Source organism: Cygnus atratus, chromosome 2, assembly GCF_013377495.2.
Source record: "Cygnus atratus isolate AKBS03 ecotype Queensland, Australia chromosome 2, CAtr_DNAZoo_HiC_assembly, whole genome shotgun sequence".
Classification (NCBI taxonomy): Eukaryota; Metazoa; Chordata; class Aves; order Anseriformes; family Anatidae; genus Cygnus; species Cygnus atratus.
The window spans coordinates 84,252,959-84,271,223 of record NC_066363.1 but is presented as its reverse complement, the minus strand read 5'-3'; positions in this window follow the sequence as shown (position 1 = coordinate 84,271,223).

Here is an 18,265-nt window from a genome sequence, read left to right as displayed (position 1 = left end):
CGCAAAGAGGAGGAGGCCACTGCCTATTGTGAGGAAGTGGAAGAGGTCCGGCACCTGTGGAAAAGGAGCAGTGCCCTGATCTGCAACTAAACATGTGGAGCCCATGGAGGTGGGTCCACCTCCAGATGAAGATCCAATGGAGGTGGATCCACCCCCAGATGAACCAATGGAGGTTGACGTGCCAGGGCTCCCTGCCATCAAGACCCATCGGTGGCATTGCAGGAGCACACGACCAGCTCCATATGCACGGCCCGGCCTCCGTGCCTCGAAATAGCTGAGACTATCCACAGCCATCCTGCTGGCTCGCCTGCAGGGTGGCCTTCTTTCCTGTCCCCCATCCTCCATCCCCCACCCCCACCTCGTCCAGAGGTGTCATCTTTTCTGCACGGAGTCCCGAGGAGTGGGCAAGAGGGGACTTGGCTTCCTCTGGGATGCTGCACCAGGGCGGCAGAAGGAACGCCTCAGAGAGCCACGGTGGGCCTTGGGCCCTGGAGCCTGGCGATGTCTCCGTCTGAGGACAAGAAGGCTGCTCCATGGCTGCTTGAAGAGGAAGCCGCACCTTCTGTGGCAATGCACAAAGAAGAGCAGCAGATCAGTCAAAGCTCTTAGGGAGACAGCTGCTCCTCTGAAGAAGCAGAAGACTTCAGGTCTGCCAGGAAGAAGTGCTGGAGCGCAGTGTCACTGTTCATTCAGAGAAGAATGAATAAGAGCTTCATTAGGAGCTCTTCCAAGACCGGGCAATAAATAGCAATAAAAAAAAAATAGTAATAAAAAATAACAGACAACCAGTTTCCTCTCTTCTTTGGGGACAATTTAGTGACTGCGTCTGTACTGCTGCATGCCCTTCTGTTCTCCCCAGTACAGGAAAGATACTGATGTGCGTGTAGTGTGTGTAGTGTAGTGTGCCCAGCCCAGGGCATTTAAGACAGTGTGGGCCCGGGGCACATGGCGTACAAGGGCAGGCTGAGGGAACTCCTTGGGTGAGAATTAAGGAGAGACGGCTCAGGGGTGGACCTGACTGCTGCCTACAGCTGCCTACTGGGAGTGTGTAGAGAAGATGAAGCCTGAGACTTCTCAGTGGAAACGCAAGCACCCCCAAGGCCACGCTTGCAGATGGAGACATCCTCATGGATAAAAGGAAAAGATTGTCCCCACAAGCGTGCTCAGACAGAAGAGGTGTCCAGAAAGGCTGCGCAGTCTCTATCCTGCGGGACACCTGAACTTGACTGAACAAGGTTGGATGTTCCCAGAAGTCACCTTGTCCTTGGTGTGCCGCTCAGGGATCTTCAGGCAGATGTAGCCCCTAGGCTTCCCAGATAAGGAGGGGAGGCTGGTCAGCTGTTTGCTTCTTGGATCCTCTGATTTGCCTGTCTTGAAGATGGTCCCAATGCTTGCCTCTTTCTAGTGGTCAGGAACCTGCCCCTGCTCCACACGGGGTCCCTCCCACGGGATGCTGTCTACTGATCACTACTGATCTTCCAGATAGGTGGGGGAGGACGCTGCATCCCATAGTCTGAGGGGAATGAAGAAAAATTTCGAGGCCTTGGGTCAGTTGGTGAAAGAGTCTGGGGCACAAATCATTTTCTCTTCCTTCCTTCCTTCCTTCCATTATGGGGTGATGATGTGGGATGGAAAAGAAGGATCCAGTCCATAAATGATTGGCTCTGTGACTGTGCTACAGGCAGGGCTTTGGGTTCTTGGAAAATGGCTGGTTTTATAAGACACCAGGCCCGACAGTAAGATGCAGGAGAGGTTTACCTCACAGGAGCAAAAGAGTTCTGGGACAGGAACTAGCAGGGCTCATTAGGAAAGCTTTAAACTAGATCCGAAGGGGAATGGGGTTGTAGCTGGGCTTGCACCACTACATCACTGCATCACTGCCCTAGCAGTGATGAAGACTGGGAGACCTCCCACCCCCTAGGGTGACATCATCTTGCTCAGCTCGCTCCCTGAAGTGCTTGTGCACCAATGCACGTAGCATGGGGAATAAGCAGGAGGAATTAGAAATCCATGTTCGGTCAGGAGACTATGATCCAGTGGCAATTACAGAGACTTGGTGGGACAGCTCACATGACTGGAATGTGGTCGTGGATGGGTATGTCCTTCTCAGGAAAGACAGGCCAGCAAGGCGAGGTGGCAGAGTTGCTCTTTACGTGAAAGAGCAACTACATTGTATTGAGTACTGTCTGGGGTGGATGAGGAGTGAGTTGAGAGTCTGTGGGTGAGGATTAAGGGGCAGGCTGGCATGGGGGAATACTGTTGTGGGTGTCTATTACAGGCTGCCAGATCCGGATGAGGAAGTTGACAAGGCCTTCTACAGGCAGCTGATAGCAGCCTTGCGATCACAGTCCCTGCTTATTGTGGGGGATTTCAACTACCCTGTCATTTGCTGGAAGGCCTATTCAGCCAGCCATCTGCAGTCCAGGAGGTTCCTTCAGTGTACTCATGATAACTTCCTGATGCAAATGGTGGATGTGCCAACCAGGAGAGGAGCGCTGCTGGATCTTGTCCTCACTAACAAGGAAGGGCTGGTTGAAGCGGTGAAGGTTGAGGGCAGCCTTGGTTGCAGCGACTACGAGATGGTGGAGTTTAGGATCTCACGTGGCAGGAACAGAGTACCAACCAGATCTGCAACCCTGAACTTCAGCAGGGCTGACTTTGGCCTTTTCAAGCATTTGCTAGGGGAAATCCCATGGGACAAGGGAAGGAAAAGGGGCCCAAGATAGTTGGTAAGCATTCAAGGACTGCTTCTTCTGAGCCTACAAACAGAGCATCCCAACAGGTAGGAAGTCAGGAAAGAGAGCCAGGAGACCTGCATGGTTAAACAGGGAACTGCTGGGCAAACGCAAGTGGAAGAGGAGAGGCTACACATCATGGAAAGAGAGGCTGGCCACTTGGGAGGAATGTGAGGCTGTTGTCAGAGGATGTAGGGAGGCAACTAGGAAAGCTAAGGCCTCCTTAGAGGGGTCAAGGACCTTGTGAGAGGGGTCAAGGATGACAGAAAGGGCTTCTTCAAATACATTGCGGATAAAACTAACAGTAGAGGCAATTTAGGCCCAGTAATGAATAAGGTGGGTGCCCTGGTGACAGAAAATAAAGAGAAGGCAGAGTTACCGAATGCCTTCCTTGTCCCTGTCTATAATGCTGGAGGCTGTCCTGAGGAGCCCCGTACCCCTAAGGCACCAGAGGAAGTCGGAATAAAGGAGGAGTTTGCCGTGGTTGATGAGGGCTGGGTTAAGGACCGATAAAGCAAGCTGGACATCCATAAGTCCATGGGTCCTGATGGGATGCATCCACGGGTGCTGAGTGAGCTGGCAGAAGTCATTGCTAGGCCACTCTCCATCATCATTGGTAAGTCGTGGGGAATGGGAGAGGTGCCTGAGGGCTGGAGGAAAGCAAATGTCATTCCGGTCTTCAGAAAGAGCTAGAAGGAGGACCCGGTTAAATATAGACTGGTCAGCCTCACCTCCATCCCTGGTAAGGTGATGGAACAACTTCTCTTTGGCGTTGTCTCTAGTCATATCAAAGATGAGAGGGTCATTAGGGACAGTCAACATGGCTTCACCAAGGGGAAGTTGTGCTTGACACCAACCTGATAGCCTTTCATGAGGATATAACCGGGTGAATAGATGATGCAAAGGCAGTGGACATGGTCTATCTTGATTTCAGTAAAGCCTTTGACACTGTCTCCCACAGCATCCGCACAGCTAAACTGAGGCAGCGTGGTCTGGACAATCAGATAGTGAGATGGACTGTAAACTGGCTGAAGGGAAGAAGCCAGAGGGTTGTGGTTAAAGGGATGGAGTGGAGTTGGAGTCTTGTATCTAGTGGAGTCCCTCAAGGGTCGGTACTGGGACCAGTGTTGTTCACTATATTCATGGATGACTTGGATGAAGGGAATGGAGGGCACCATCAGCAAGTTTGCAGATGACACTAAACTGGGAGGAGGGGCTGACATGCCTGAAGGCTGTGCTCCCGTCCAGCAGGACCTCGACAGGTTGGAGAACTGGGCGGGGAGAAACTTAATGAAACATACTGAGGGCAAGTGTAGAGTCCACTTGCATCTGGGCAAGAACAACCCCAGACACCAGTATAAGTTGGGGACTGCCCTGCTGGAGAGCAGTGAAGGGGAGAGGGACCTGGGGGTCCTGGTGGACAGTCGGATGTCCATGAGCCAGCACTGTGCCCTTGTGGCCAAGAAGGCCAATGGCATCCTGGGGTGTATCAGAAGGGGTGTGCTTAGCAGGTCGAGAGAGGTTCTCCTCCCCCTCTGCTCTGCCCTGGTGAGACCACATCTAGAATAGTGCATCCAGTTCTGGGCCCCTCAGTTCAAGAAGGACAGTGAACTGCTCAAGAGAGTCCAGTGCAGAGACACGAGACTGATTAAGGGAGTGCAGCATCTCCCTTACGAGGAAAGGCTGAGGGAGCTGAGTCTCTTTAGCTTAGAGGAGACTGAGGAGTCCTTATTAATGTTTATAAATATGTAAAGGGTGAGTGTCAGGAGGATGGAGCCAGGCTCTTCTCGGTGACATCCAATGACAGGACAAGGGACAATGGGTGCAAGCTGGAACATAGGACGTTCCGCTTAAATATGAGACAAAACTTTTTTATGGTGAGGGTGACGGAGCACTGGAACAGGCTGCCCAGGGGGATTGTGGAGTCTCCTTCTCTGGAGACATTCAAAACCCACCTGGACGCATTCCTGTGTGACATGATTTAGGTGTTCCTGCTCCGGCAGGGGGATTGGACTAGATCTTTCAAGGTCCCTTCCAATCCCTCACATTCTGTGATTCTATGATTCTTTGTGTAATTTGAGCAAAATCTTTTATCGGTCTCAACATTAAAAATTCCCATTCTATGGTCAAATATGTTCAAAATTTCAGACAATAACCACTTGCATCAAGATGTTACCTGTTCGCAGTATAATATACTTCAGATGTCAGAGAAAGTACTGCTGGGTCAGCCTGAAAGCTATAAAATTCACAATGGAGAAATTACAAGTTGCTTTACTGAGCAGTGTCCAATATTACAACTAAGGTGACATAAAAGCAACAAAGGAAAATGTCACCACATTGATATACACCCAGCTGAACTGTGGTGCACTGACTTGTTCCAGGCCAGGTCTCCACAGTCCTTTCGCACCCTCTACTAGTTTAGAACATTATGAAACAGGAATGTCATATAAAAGTTTTTCAGGCTAAATATTATGTCTGTCATTCAGGCTCTGGGGAACGAATAATATCGCTTTCAGGGGAGAAAAAAAATGTTATGACTGGAAACTCCACTGATTTACCTGGCGGTGCTGGAGGAGAGGAAACTGGAGAAACTCTGTACCACCTTCAGTGTACGGAGGCACATTCTGCAACTCGATAACAGAGCCAGAAGTTAGGGCTCTGATACTGGAAATATTTCACAGTCCTGTGCACCTGAGCATCTATGAACGGCCCCACTGAGCTGTGGGTCTCTGAACATAGGCAGTGGTACTCATATACAGAAATGCCTGCAGGATCAAGCCCAAATGATCAGATAAGTCCTGTTTCTAAGGCCTAGTTCTAATCACCAGAAGACAGGTTGAAACTGAGCAATACTGCTGTCCTAATAATACAGTGAATGTGGTCATTTATCACTCTGTAATTGTCTAAATCACAATAAAAATAAAAACAGGTCTAAACAACCTTTTTGTCTTTTTCTTTTCCAAAATACATCTTATTTCATTTCCACCTCACTGACCCTGTAAGCTGTTTCATTTTCATATTTTGCCAGACATCTATGTCCTCTTGGAGAGAAATAAGTGTTCTCAAATTGGGAGGGCTTGAACAGTTTATGTTTGCTGATTAAAACTGGAAAATGTCAACCTTGACTTTGGTCCTTTAAAAATTAATCTTTTATGCACTTCTGTTGTTGTTGTTGTTGTTAAAATATTCTAAGTACACCTCCAAAACCTCCTAAAAGTTAAATTAACATCTGGTGCAGGAACTACCATGCCAACTTTTATCCTCACGGCAATGCATATTTTAGCCCAAATTTCACCTCAAAATAAAAAGGCAAAGGGGACAGCAGCGATTCAAGACCTGTCAGGTTATGCTTACCTGTCAGGTTTCTTTGTATCATCTGCCAGCTAATTAAGGTAACCTTGTCACAGAATTAAATTAACACTCAAGTGAAATGACAGAGCTTTAGATGTTCTGGTTAGAGGTTAGCCCATTTCTCTTTTCCTGGCTGCAAATGGCTGTTGCACACATGCTTTCTGATGTCCCACTGAAATTATATTTCATTGCAATGCTGAGACTTTTTAAACATTAATACCCTTTCCTCTAGTCTTCAGTGAACCATTTTTTATCTGCTTTCTTGTTGAATTTTATGTACAGCAGCCAGACAGAACAAGGATTGCAAAGCAGAAAGATCTTGGGTAGCAAAACCACAGGACAGTAAGGCAGGACATGGTACTCAGTTTCTCTGGTTTTACTACAGACACACTCTGCAGCCATCAGCTGCTTGATTGAAGACATTTAAAAAAAAAAAATTGTCAAAGTCACATGAGATCTTTGAAAAAAAAATCTGACCATGAAAATTTTATTTGAAACTTTAAAGTGCTGAGAATTTTACAAGATTTATTACATGATTGGTAGGTTTACCTGCGTGCTTTGCAGTATCTTGATTCTTCATCCATATAACAGTGTGTTGACTCCTACAGATGTTTGGAGCAAAGGAAGCTATTGCTATCTAGAATGCTCAGGAAGTAGTGACTGAGGTTTTAGATGGCTTCACAAAAGCCTCTCATCTCCTGAGCATGTGTAATTTGAAAGGGAATTTATGCTTTCAAGTCACCTTGGAAAAATCACTGAGACAAACACACCAGATGGATAGAACTATATCCTAGTGCATACATGCAATGCCCATTTTACATGTGATTTTTTTAACAGCAGAACAGAGTTGTGTTTAATACAATTAAGGTAAAGGGAACACCGTAGCAAATATAGAAAGATTTCTGAAAATTGTGTAAAAAGTCCCCCGTACTAATAGTGGAGCTTAATTGGATAATAAAGTAGACTTATTTATGAAAAACTCAAGCAAAAGAACCTGTTTAGTTGGAAAGACAGTACAATCACATGAACAGTGAAAATAGGACAAGAGAAAAAGGAAGCCAAAGAAGCAGTGTCAGCTCAAAGTAGAGTTAGTTGTGAATTTTATAACTCCCCAGAGAAGGAAGGACTCAAGAGATGGAAAAAATCATTTGCAAGCTCATCCAGGCACGAGAACAAATGGTAAGAGATACAAACAGTCTTGCTTATGTTAGAGGTAAATAAGGTATACTGGAAATGAATGCTGAATTAATTAGCAGTGCTTGGAGCGATTATTTTGCAAGAGTGCAACATGAAGAGAACGCAAGAGAGGAATTAAATCACGTAAATCCAACTGGGATGAGATTGGTTGGATTTAGAAGGAGCAAGTCATAAAAGCAGGTAGGGAAATGAAAATGAGGAAAGTATCTTGATGAAGTGCCAATATATTTGCTGAAGTGACTTGTTACGGAAGGCATGTTTGATTGCTTTCCTAAGTCAGAGAAAGTACTAAACAAGTGTTGCAAAAGCTTTGCAGAGCTTATATTTAAATATGGAGAAGTATTAAGCTTAGCACAAATTACCCAATGAAATGGTGCTGTAGAATATGAAGCCTTGACATAGATTACTGAAAGCATCTGGAGAGACTGAAATTTAGAGGTGTTAGACAGTTTCAGGGTAGGAGAGAATGGAGTTAATGGGAAGCTTGCTGAATGTATTTTCTTGGAAATTTAAATAAAAGAGGTAGCTCCTGGGATGGTCTTTGCAGAAATAGAAAAGGCACACAGACGTAGTAAGAATGAGCAAGCTGGTTTGGAGAATTTGTGTATGCTGCCTCTGCCAAAAAAAAATAAGGTGCTCAAAAGCGAGAAAATATGAAGGGTACTACCATAGAATATGATATTATTTAGTGAGATGTGCAAAAGCTTGTGATGTCATATTAGGAAAATGTTGTCAATGGCAACATTTTCTTACTTAAGCATGAGTTAGAGTGATTGTTGGTAAGACTGAAGCCTCAGTAGGTGGTGAAAGGTATCCTCCTCAGAGGAAACAGAGGACAAGACCTTAGAGGAAGCTAATAATAAAAGCCTTTCCTTCCTACAAGGGCATGCTGACTAAATTCTAATATCTTTCTGCTTGCTTTTTTATTGCACCTCAGGTCTATGGTGTGACTCTATTCTTTCAAGAGTCTTGGTTAGTCGCAGTGTGGGAAATCAGTATGCCTCAATTTCTGGAAATTCAGTTGATGAAATGTAAAATTCAATCTACTTCGTTGATCAAATGGTTGGCTGCTCTATGAAAGGATATAAGGAAGGAATAGGGCATTTTAGTGCAGGTTGTTCCAGTCAAAGTCATGCTGGGAAAAAAAAAAAAAAAAAAAAGGCTGAACTTTGCTAGCGGTGCACATAAGCACCTCAGGACAGTATTAGTAGGATAGGTCTAATACTACAGTGAAGTTACAACTGTAGGAGAGACTATAGACCTTACATTCAGACAAGATTTAACAGGAAGCAAATATGCAAGAGATACTTCTCTACAGATATGGTAAAGAAACCTCCAGATGTCAGTAACTCCATCCAAGGAAAACTGCAAAAAAGAACTTTCATAACTTTAGTCTCTTCTCTGAAATGTCTGTCATTACAAAAAAAAAAAAAAAAAAAGTAAAAAAAAAAAGTACTGTAGCGTTTGAGAATAAAAAACAGAGAAAACATATTAGACACCTACTCTAACATAAGCAAATAACCTATATTGTACATATGTTCAGATTTCCACATCTTTTCACAGGAAATATATGCCTGTATGTATGCAAAGCATATGTATAGACAGACACTAGAGCATGTCTTTGGTTCTCCCACCTCACCTTTTGAAGCAGTCAAAGGGCTTTATTCTAACACCTTCAATGCTCAAGTTTATGACTACATGGATGCAATTATTATAGCCATCAGTCAGGCAGCACATTAAATCCTTCATAAGAGAGATGTCATATTGCTCATTCTACCACTTTTACTGATAGATTAAGGAGGCTAAATCTAGGTCTAGCAGTTGGACTTTTCATTTGAAGAGTCCACATCACTTATTCAATCCTTGACTTGTTCTGCATACTGCCAACAAATATTGGCTTTGTGATGCTTGTTTTTTTTTTGTGTGTTGTGGTTTTGAGTGATTTAGAGTAATCCATGTCCTTCCAGCTCAGCTCTACAGATACAGAATAATATGTTAGGTATTCTCATAATGATGTTGTTTTACAGATAGCTGTTGGAAGATAAAAGCCTTTGAAACAGAATGCTGTCTTCAAGCAGTTAAGGCCAGGTTGGATGGGGCATTGAGCAACCTGGCCTAGTGGGAGGTGTCCCTGCCCATGGCAGGGGATTTGGAACTGGGTGAGCCTTAAGGTCCCTTCCAACCCAAACCACTCTGTGATTCTATGTTTCTATTAACCCAGCGACTAGCTACTGCCTTGTTAGTTCTGTAATAAGTTATATATTATTTTGGTTTCTGTAATTATTTTCTCTGTGTTAGGCTAGCTTACAGTTGGCATCAAAAGCCATGGACTGTGCTCACACTGATTTTCTGTGAGAGGAAACAATTCCTTAATGAACAAATCTCAGAAGCAAAGTTGAATTTAGTCAGAGTGCCCTTGAAGGAAGAAAAGGCTTTTATGAAAAACTCTAGGTTACATTTATGCTTCTAAACATGATGAAAAAGCTACTTAACCCTTTAGGTTAAGTAGGAAGATGGTGTCCTTATGAAAAAGAAATTATTCTTGCACAGGATATTAGCAAAAAAGAAAAGGGGGGAGGAGAGATAAATTAGTGGGAAAGAGAATATGCAGAATCAAAACAGTAATTTTAACAAATGGTGCAGACTTATCTGTTTCTTGTTTTGTTGGACAAAATGCACTAACTCTAGTCAATGTTATAAAACAGCCTGCCCTTATATACCCATCATGGGAATCCATCTGGAAAATAAATTACTAAAAAAGGCTACCTATACATATATAATATATATATAATATATATATATATAATAAATTTTAGTAGCAGCAAATAAAATTGCCTTCAGTTACAGTGCTATATGAGGATCATGGACTGTAAGCAGTACAGACTGACATGGGATACTGCCCTTCATGATTCTTCGTGTTTTGAAATGCATACTCAGGCAAGGAAGATTTTCTAGTGAGAGTGGTTTCCCTCCAGGACTGAAAAGCAGTATCAACTTACTGAGATTTATAAAAGCACTCTTTAACCAGTCCATGTGTTTTTCAAAAAACAAACAAACAAACAAACAAAAAACCAAAAACTAACAAACAAACAAAAAAAAAAACACACACAAATATCTAGCACAAAAGCGCAATTTAAAGTGGATGTTTGTCCTAAGTCAGAACTTACTTATCCAGCCTCCTGCATGTTTGGGAAGTCCAAAACAAGAGATGCTCCCTGCAACACAAGATGTTTACTGACTTTGATTGATCAGAAGAACAAAGGAATTCTGGAACCAAGATTTAACCAGGATGAAGAGCCTTAGGCACCCTCTGATGTAAATCCAGTTTTAGGATCTTATTTTTTCTTTTGTGAAGACAATTAAGACAGTTTTACAATAAGCAGAGCTCCAGAATCTATTGGGCTATATGAATTGATCACACTTCAAACCTGATGTTTTTGAAAAGCAATAGAAAGCCAGTTATGCACTATTTGATTATTGCTGTAAGGCATAAATGTCTTCAGTGAATTAATAGAAATTGCATACAAATATTTTGTTTCCAGAAAAAAATCAATAGAATCCATATTTTGCTACATAGCTCTATAATAATGGAGGAAATTAAATAAGCAAATATTGCAAATAAATTATCAAACACATAAAAATAGAGGTAATCATCCTTTCAGGGGATAATGACAACAGCATAAAGAGAACAAAGAAGAAAGATAGTATTTGGTCTTGTCTGTCCACACTGAATTCTATCTACATTTTAAAGCACCTGTCCTAATCTGCATCAGATTCAGCCAGACACAGCCAAATGATCCTATCATTCTGCTTTTAGAAAATGGAGGTCAAGAGGAAAGGTTGAATATAGCAAAATCACTTCCTGCTGAAGCACAATGCTTTCATTGTCACCTGGAGATCCCTGCAGCCTGAGCTCGCCTTGCACAGGGCTTTTGCTCTACAGAGCACTGAGCCTTTTCCTGTCATCTTCCAGCAGGAAGGAATGACATGTGGCATTCTCCCCTCCTGAAAGCTTTCTGTTTTATTAAATCTGACCCTGAATTAACAGATATGCTGAAGGAATTTTTTCATTCCCAGCAAAGTAAGCCAAACCCAAAGTTGAGCGGATCTGTGGTTTTGACAGCTGATAACTGACTGAAACAATATCTCATTAAAATGATTAAAATTTGAAGTCCTCACCTATAAACTCACTGTTGCAGGTGTGCTAGGGAGAAGAAGCAACTCACCTCCTGGTAGATTTTCATTCTGGAATGGGCACAGACACTGCACTGTTTTGTAGGTCTTGGTTCTGTCTGTGCTACACAGCAAACCAATTGACAATACCTCTTGATTCTTGACATAATTTTAGCACATCTTACACTTGTGGAGAACAGACACACATTCGAAACTAAGCTAATTTTCCTTCCCTAAGCTTGCCAGGCCTGGGAAATATTGAACTGGAGCTCCTTGCATGCAGAGCATCCTCTTCTGGTATCCCTCCAGTGGGGGAAACGTAATCTTCCTTACACATTTGCTGCTAACCAGGTTTTCTCCTCCTTCCATCCTCTTCCTGGCTGGTTCATTGGTTTGTGGGCACAGCCATGCTCTGCAATGCTTACTAGATTGGCTGGCCTTGGATGCTGCTGCCCATGCCTCAGTCTACAGCTGTTTAATTGGTTATACTTTATCCTTCCTGTGTCTGGATGAATACGTTTGCTTTCACTGACTGCTGACACCAGGCAGTTGTGCAAGGCTCAGCAAAACCCCAGCTAAGACTGATAAATGCTAAGACAGCTTCAGAAAGATGGATAACAGATTTGCTGCTACAGAAGTTTTTAGGACGATTTTTGCAAATACTGCTAAAATAGGTTAAAGACCAGACAAGGCCTGAGGCTTAATACAGTCTGTTACTGTCAGCAGGTTTAAAAGTTACTATTAATAAGAAAGCATCATTTTCATTAATACCATTAGTGGTTGACAGCCTTTCCGACCTCGGCCTAGGCCTATCTCAGTGGCAGTGCCCGAGTTTGGGGAAGCGCTGGCTCCTCTGTGGCTCTCCTTACCTCTTGTGCCTTGGCCTCCCCTGCAGCACGGTGCCCCACATCCCTTCCCATGCCTTTCCAAGATTAGGGGAGAGCTTTCAACACACGGCACTGCAAATGGCCCCAGGACCTTTGTCTTACAAGTCTCTTCAATTGCATCAAACTGGTTTGCCTTCAGTAGGCCTCAGCTGACTTCAGTTCCTGGTGGCAGTATTTCTTGCTTGCTGACCACAGTACAACAGCAGAAGTGAGAAGAATAAGGACCTAACAAGGAGGATATAAGGACCTAACAAGGAGGTAAAGGCAGCATTCAGTTGTGCCCCATGTCGTTCCTTGCTTTGCCAGCTAGGTCTGCAAGCAATTCCTGTGATTTTTGCCTTGCCACAAAGTACTATCTCACTTAGGACCTATGAAGTCCTTTACACATGGGAGACTCCTAGAACAGCCTCTTCACTTTACAGTTGGCTCTAAAGATCATAAACAAAAGTGTTTCGTTGCTGTTGTTTTTTATTTTTTTGAGTATAACTTTTGCATCCCGGGACTGGTTGCTATTGCTTTACAGTAGAACAGTTTCTTGCCCCAGGCACCTAATTGGCCCAGGCATCCACACACACACACAAACACCTGTTTTACAGAGCACTTTTTTTTTTTTTTTTTTTTTTTTGAAAATGCCTCCCAAACACAATGAAATGACTAATACAAGCTCTACCTGTTACAGGTCTGGTCATTCTGCTTGTCTGTCCTTCTCTCCACCGCATGTTCATAGAGCACATCTCCCTTTGTAGCAACTTCTCCCTTCTGGAATAACTTTGTAGGTAGAATTGCTTTTAGTTGTCAGCCACTAGATCCATCCATATGGCACAGAAGAGTGAGTAGCACCTGGTACATCTTTGTTAATAGCATCTGAATTACCTGTTGTTTCCAGTGGTTTGCCTATGCTGAAATTGCCCCACTCTGTTCCTGCTGTAAAAAAAAAAAAAAATCTTCTATAGCCTTTTAGCTAAAATTACGTATTGAAACTGTACCAGAAGCCACACACCAATAAAACAACAGCTAAAATGCCTTTAAACAGTTCTGTATGCCCCTAATCCCAGGGCGAAGGTGGGCTTTCTGTGTTTCGCCGTGTGGCCGTGCTGAGGGCTGCTCCACAGGACAGCCTGACCCCCACCACCCTAATTCATCTTGTTTTTCTGTCAGCATGGCAATGTGCTCACCTCCTGTTTGGCTTCCCAAACTCAGACCCGTGTGCTGAGAGCTGATAAAAATATTGTTGGCCACACTGTGGAGCTCAGGTGGTGCTTTTGTAAGTGGCCTTGCAGTGGGCAGCGAGGACCACCAGTTAGTGCAGAGAGGAAATTGCTGGGAGTAAAGAGTCCCAGTCTTTCTGGGATAACTCATGATTGCTGGATGTGCTATTGGAAACACAGTAAAACGTTATAATTTCCTGTCTTGTAGCACTTTTTAAACCCTAAATTTGGTATAAATAGGTATGTACACCATTAGCTAGATAAAGTACATACAGTTACCCTGATAGATACGGAACTTCATAGTCTACTATATTAAATTATTTGTATTTAAATCACGGTGTTGTTAAATCAGATTTTATCTTAACCTACACTTATACATCTAATTTTAGGAAGTCATAACGGCTTGTCTCAATCTGTCTTTTTCAATTATAAATATTAACATAACTTATCCTTTTACTTAACTCAAAACACATTCCACAGATTGCTACATCAACATTTTTATTACCCTAAACCCTAATTATGAAAATAAAAACCAGCAACAACAAAAGCACAAACCACATCCCTTAGCTGTGGGAAGGGAACCCACACTTTTCCCCTGTGTTAAAGACTGCAGCTTTAATTCACCTGGTGTCTGGCTTTCAACTTGAAATTCCCTTCTTACTAAAGTAAAATACTTTACCATGCTCTGTGTGCTCCGTGAGGGAGAGCCTAGGCCACAGGCATGGCCTATTGTGCATGATTTAATGTGCTATCAGACTATGTATGTTTGAAGTATCCAGGTTTTTATTTAAAAATTTGGCTATCATGCAGATTTTGTTCGGGGCAGACCATTATCCTTACCTACTAAACAAGTGGTTTTTTAATTCTCCTTTCTTCTCATCACCCCAATAAAAAGTCAAACCCATGGTAGCTTAGAGGAGAAGGTTGTTGCTGTTGTTGTTTTTTAAAGGTTGTAAATCTTTTTTTCCAAAGTGACATATTTGCTATGTGACATGTTAGGCTTCTTATAGTACATGCTCTTTTTTTTTTTTTTCTTTCTCAGTTGATGTCAAGTAGAGGTAAAAATCAATCATGTCTGTGTACGGCAGCCTGAGTTCTCTGTCACACATCTACTCTTCAGCCTTGATATGTTTAGTTATTAACATTTTCTGCCTACATAACTTTCATGTACAGTAACCAAATTATTTAAAAAGCGACTCTCATAAGGGTTATATATAAATGAAAAGCTTTATGTCAATTAATACTTTAATTGAATTTGTGAAAAATGGTGAATCAGCAAACAGCTGTGATTTTGCTTTCTTAGATTTAGTGCTAGGTTTGACATATTTCCTGTCTGGAAAAGAAAGTATTTCAGTGTCTGAAAGTACTCATCATGCTACTGAAATTAACTGCAACAATCAGTCACTGAGAGCACTTTTTATCCAATTTCTTAAAACCGTGAAAATAAAATTACAGAGAGCTGAATGCTATACAGTAAATTTTGAGAGACAAGTCCTAAGAAATAACTGGCCTTTTTCTTCTGCTATCTACTAGTGCACTGCTACCATCAGCATGGTGGCTGGGATGTCCTTGATGTCCTTTCATTCTTTAAGATGTTTGCACCAACAGTCTTTGACACATCTCACTTTGGGCCTGGCCCATTCCTCCCTGAAGTTACTGGAAGTCTTTCCAGGGACATCTGTTGGCTTTAAAATAAAGTGTGAGCTAAAGGTTTAAGCTTTGCAAGAATTTAGCATGTGCTGTCTTCTTGGAAATCAATACCAATGCCCATACAGGAATGAAGCTGCTTTTAAAATTGTATTAAAAGTACTAAAAGTAGGCTTGATCGGGAATCAGTTTTAAGGGTAATGCATAGGCATGGTGTCTGCTAGAGGGCCGTGCCTGGCCAACACCAGGCCTCACACACAGGCCTTGCAGCAGGCCGTGGTGTGCAGGTCTGAATGACGTGGCCCTGTCAAGATCGTGTAAAAAAACCTGGGGGAGCGCTGGGGAGAAAGAACTTGAGGTGCTTGTGCTAGCTGGAGTCATGGGCCTGGGCCTCAGAAGACTTAATCCTGGAAGTGCTCCTAACACAGATGTATCACCAAAGGTGACAGTCACTGCTTGTCTTATGGTCTTTTTTGAACATCCTCGGCAGTGGTGATGCCCCCCTGCAAGTCAATGGCAGCTGCGTGCTGCGATCCCTTTAGACTGGGGCAGGCAGAAACTCGTATCTCCCACTTTCAGAACAAATGTCTGAAACTGGCTTTAGGCTACTATTTAAAAAATGGTGAGTCCTCTGGAAAAAGAGGCGGCACAGCACAGCTCTTTAGGAGATGGTGACCTCACCTGGCCTTGAGGGAAAACACTGGGCTTTGAGTCCCCAGTGGCTGGAGCCACTTCTCAGCTAGCTTGGGTTCAGACCTACCTATACTGATAGTAAAGGGCTTGTGCCAGCTGGGTCCTTGAAGCAATTGGGCCCTATGTGCATGGTGTCCCCGTACCTGCTGGGGAGACAGCACTGCCATGGAGGATGTGTGGTGGGGGAGGGATTTGCAAAGAGCTGCCTCTGTTTTAGCTGTCTAGTCTCTTTTTTGGCTTAAAGCCTCTGATCGAGAGTAATCCCCGTCCTCTGTCCTTCATAGCAGCTAGCAGTTGGGTCGCTGTCCTTGTGCCCAATGTGCTCTGTGCTTGGCTTGTTGCCTTGCAGGACAGAGCTGGAAGTGCCCAGCAGTGACCTGTGACTTCCCTCTGCTCTCCCCTCTTGCTTGGCTAGTGTAAAGCTTTGTGTGCAGCATGTTGCTGCTATTAACTCTTCGGTGCATCAGCCTGTCAGTAATATTTGATGATCGCAGTACACAGTGTACTGCCAGGCCCCATTCCACTGTTGGTCATTAGGGGTGTGTACAAGCCCTCTGTTTCTGTATGCTTCTGCCCTTAAGCCCCCTTTTTTTTCCCACTCCAACCCAGGTTGCTACCTTCACACCTCCCACTCCCCATGATACAACCAGTAGCACTAAGCTCAGACCTTTTTCTGCTTGTTGGCAGGAGAGGGTGAGTAATAAAGGCAAAGGAGTCAAGAAAGCCTGCAGCACTTTACTTTGCACAGCAGCCTAAGCTGTGCCAAGGTAGAAAAAATAGTCAACATTCCTAATTTTAGTTGCAAATCTCCCTGGTGAGACACTTCTGCAAGTCTTAGGCAAACTAGTCCCCATAAACACTCCTGAGCTGCTACATGTACGGAGGAGCCAAGCTCCTCAAACATGCAGAAGTAAATTACTGGCTTTCTCTGAGTTCCTTGGCCATAGTCTACTTAACATTGGTGCAGTGATAGTAATTTTTAGTGTGCTCCCATCCAGTGGCACCAGCCTTGAGGTTTTTCAGCTTTTTCAGCCTTAATTAGGGGTGAATTGGGTGTTGATACTGTTCTCAAAAATACCTTTCCCCTTTGCTTGCTGTTGAAAGTTGTGCTCATAAACTTGATTGGGGGTAAAGGGATGTGAATGACTTGAGAGATGATTAATATCCAATTAATAGTTAAAATAAGGGAATTGCAGGGGGTTGTTGGCTGTGTGAAGCTAGGAATCAACCTATGGAGTCAACTTCTGAGTTTAAACATATTGCACTATGACCAGCAATTCTCCACAATACAGTAGGATTTATTCATAGAAAATATGTCAATATGAGTTTGTCTTTGTACATGTTAGCAACATGTACAGTGAAACACATTTTTTCTCAATCTATATTGTTATAGCTCTTTTTGTGTTATTTGACATAACCATTTATATTTTGGGCTTAAATATGTTATTTGTCAAAATGTACTTTCAGTGTTAATATACCTTTAAAATCATAGTTTATCTTTTAAATATTGAATTTACTTTTTTTTTTTTTTTTCAAATCAATATTGCTCATGTTAGTGCAAATTTGTTAATCTTGAGATAGGTTAACCATTCCTTCCAGACCATAAACAGCATTTAATAAAACAGTGAGATTTATATAGGTCTACACAACTGATCAAGATTCTAATGCAAAGCTTGTTAAAAAAAAAAAAAAAGAAAAGAAAAAGAAAAATCCGACATTTTACAGTACATCAATTGCATTTTATACATTTTTTGGAACAGTTTTGTTTCTCCTCTATTTCTGTGTGTGATCTAGTACAAGAATGAAGGGAACAGCAATAGGCAACGATACTTTCCTCAGTATTAAAAAGAATGCATCATAAATATCCCATTCAGTATGGCAGCAGTGTTGGATTTCCAAGCCTGGAAAAGAAGCCAGGTAATTCCACACTTCTCAAAACTCAGTACAGCAAGAGTGAACATTATTAGTCGGAGCACTTGCCACTACAGAAGAATGGAAACAAAAGAACACAAACTATAGACAAAAGGTATTTTATGCCACTTCATCAGTCCAAAACGTCTCACTTGAGCAATGGTCAACGTTTGACTCCAACTAATTTCTAAGAGGAGCTGCAAGGGGGCAATATGGGCATATAAGTAGTTTGAAGAATGGAAATAAATCCAGTTTACAATAACTTTCTGTCTAAAGAACTTTAAACAGAACCATGGGTCCCTTCGGCCTTTTTGCAATCCTGCATCTGAAGAACTGCACGAATCTGGTGGTTATTAGGCAGGCAAGAAGAACTTCAAGTTGCGAGTGACATTCTTTATTAAAAAAAAGTTTTTATACTGAAAATGTGCTTTGTTCAAAAGAGCACTGCAAATGTCACTTATTA